Here is a 3,319-nt window from a genome sequence, read left to right as displayed (position 1 = left end):
TTCATCCTAGTTGAAAATTATTTCCTCAACTTTTCTTCTCTCCCTCTATATTGAAGCATTTACAGCTCCCCTCTCTATCTTTCTTCTCGTGGTACTAGAGTTGGCAGAGGCAACCAAATCGTATAAATTTCGAGAACTGACACTGATAATCAAATTGTGGGAAAGTGAGAATTTTGAGGTAACCATATATATTGTGGACATTTCGAGAATTGACACTGGTAGCAAAATTATGAGCATATCGAGATCGATTCTTACTATGCAGTAGAAATTTAAAACAAAGAATTGAACTATTTGTCTAAGAAACGACGTGATTAATAGTCTACTAGCACATTTTTTTGCCATAGAACATCTTAAAGAGATTAAAGAGAACAACTCATCATGACTCAGCCACAAATATATCTTTGGTTATCTTTGGTGTCATATTGAATTTTTGAAAGCAGCGTAAACAATTGTATTATTAACATCATATTATTATTATTACTACCAATTTCCTTCCAATTCTTTGGGTCCCGAGTTGAAGGTTTCAAGGACATATATAATGAGTCTCACCTTTTTATTTTTACAAATAAACGATTCAAAGAAAAAGCTTTATACTTTTATCTTAGACACAAATAAACATTGGATCCTATTCTAAATTCGATGAAGAAAGTCACCATATTATTTTAACAGAATCATTTAGCACCTTTCTACCGAATCCATTTTAAAGTTTGTCATATGCGTTGTTCATTTGTTAAATTTGTTTTCGAAGGACTAAATTTGTTAAATAAAGACATAAAAGAAAATGACAAATTGTAAAATTCAGTAGATCAAAATTCATAGTCAACAGCAAGTGATGAAGCATAAGTAATCAAAGCAGGTAAATACATTATTTACCTTTGAAGGAAGATGATATTATTGGTTAGTAAAGTACAAACACAAGCTTCATGATGATATTGATGAAAAATAATATAGGGTTCCAAATCATATCCTAAATCATGTTTTATACTAATAAAAATATATCATGTTAATAAAAAAAATTATTATTTTCTCTATTTTTGTTTCGTTATAATTGATATGAGATATGATTTAAGACATGATATGAGATATTGATATAGTTTACTAAATCCTTATTTATATGGATGACCCATTAGGAGAGAGAAAGCCAATGAAATCCACATCCAACCACTCTGATTTTCAATTTTCCAACCACTTCTATCTTTTGCTGGATCTGGATCTCAATTTTTATATAAAGTATAAACTTCTCTAACAAATACCAACTTATTAGAGTAAACAATAGAGTACACAAATGGGGAAAATAAAATAAAATAGAAAACTCAATTATGATGATATAGATTATTGAGACCTAGATAGAAGACAAATAATACATGAATCAGCTAACAGATATTGCAATGATATAGGATGTGATAACCAAATTAAATAACCATTGTGATTTTTCAGAGAAAAGAAGAAGCCTAGCTAATAGAACAAAATAAATGTGATATAAAAACAAAAGATTGAAGTTGAATAGTAAACCATAAAGAGCAGGAGCTAGTAGACTGAAATTCTAGCTATTAAAGTATTTGAATGGCAAGTAATAATGAGAGTGGAACATGCATTGCAACCATAAATTTGTTGTAATGTTCTGTTAAAATTTTCAATAAAGTGGAATATATATAGAACTACTTTTTTATTATTGAACAAGAAATGTATTTAATGTGAGGCTTCAACTCTATATATCATGATGTCTCAACTTTAGCCAAAAAGTACATTATCACAACTGTAGCACTCATGTGTTAATAGGAAGTTACCAATTTGTTGAGTTTGACCCAGAGTTGCTCCAAAATGATAAGAGGTGGGAATTTAAATGAGGTGTGGGGAAGATTAAAAATCATAATTTTATAGTACCCTACCCTTCTTCTTCTTCCATGTTTAACATTTATAATGATAGTTGATGGAAAAACTTGCTAATTTGCACAAAGAAGTGCTTGATTTGTAAAACCTATACCACATTGCTAAACATTTTTTTGTTGCAGAAAACAGTTTGTTTTATGTGGGAGTTTTTTTATAGAGTGGGAATATCATATACAATTATAGGCATTTTTCAATAGAAGTAATATTCATGATTGTTGAAGTATGTAGTCAGTGTAATAAACTTAACAATGGAAGTATATAAATATTCAACTCTAACTTTCAAACAATAGAGTAGGGACCACATATTTATACATGTTTGATTTTATTGTCAAAAAATAGAAAGACGTTCTTCTGTATAAAAGTTGAGCATGAATATATAATGTTGGATTTTATTTCCTCTTAGGTTAAACTCTTCTGTGCCTTCTGTGCAATTTATATTACATAAATATATTTATTTTCAACCTGGTTTTCTTTTCATCAATGCATCTGCATCCTTATCACATTTTTTTTTAAAAACTCATCATTCTAAATTTGTTGTAGTGACTAGTGACCTTATTCATCCAAAAAATAATGCCTTTGGAAACAATTTTTTTTTAATTTTGTACATATTGTTATGGTGCTTTCCTTATAAAGAACACATTAAATTGAACATTCATTTCATCCATTTTCTTATGCTCATTCATTCAATTAATTTTTAAAAAACGAAATTATTGTTAAAACAGAAAGAGTATTTCTACCTCTATAGCTCAAAAATGGCTTTTAAATTATTACGATTTTATGTAATTCATTTTAATTTTTATTGATTATTCAGAACTCTAAAAGGGACTTATATACACTTTATAAATAATAGAATGAATTGTTTATACTTAAGTACATATCCGACTTGTATAACCAACCCTAAACTACTTCCAATATAAATAGGTCCTACATAATTTTTATATAACTTCAATGATTCAACTAAAACTTTACTGTAAGAACATACAACACATCAATGATTATTAAATGGACCATATAACCTAACTCATACACCACAATACCACATGTAGAGCCCATTGAATGGCTAGGAACGTAGCAAGAAGGGAGTTTGAGGAAACTCCCATAAGATTTTTATATGATTAAAAAGAAAAATAAAATTTTTATATTACTTGGTGAAATGTGATTAACTTTAGACATGAGGTATGAATTTTTTGAGACATGTGATTCTTGTTCTAGGAAGCAATGTCTTGCCAACACCCTCTAATGGTGCTCCAGTTCTTTTCAGAGTTTTAAGCTTAAGAATATGAGTTAAGAACTTGGTTAGAGATGTTCTAAGTGAGTTAAATATATTAATTAATAAGTATTAATAAAGGGCCGGATTTGATGGCATCATGATCATGTTTCTCTTTGGCATGAACCGTATTATAGGAAATAATCTTCTTGAGCTTCATAT

This window comes from Lupinus angustifolius, chromosome LG04, assembly GCF_001865875.1.
Source record: "Lupinus angustifolius cultivar Tanjil chromosome LG04, LupAngTanjil_v1.0, whole genome shotgun sequence".
Taxonomy (NCBI): domain Eukaryota; kingdom Viridiplantae; phylum Streptophyta; class Magnoliopsida; order Fabales; family Fabaceae; genus Lupinus; species Lupinus angustifolius.
The sequence above is the reverse complement of the archived record's forward strand: the minus strand, read 5'-3'. Positions refer to the sequence as shown.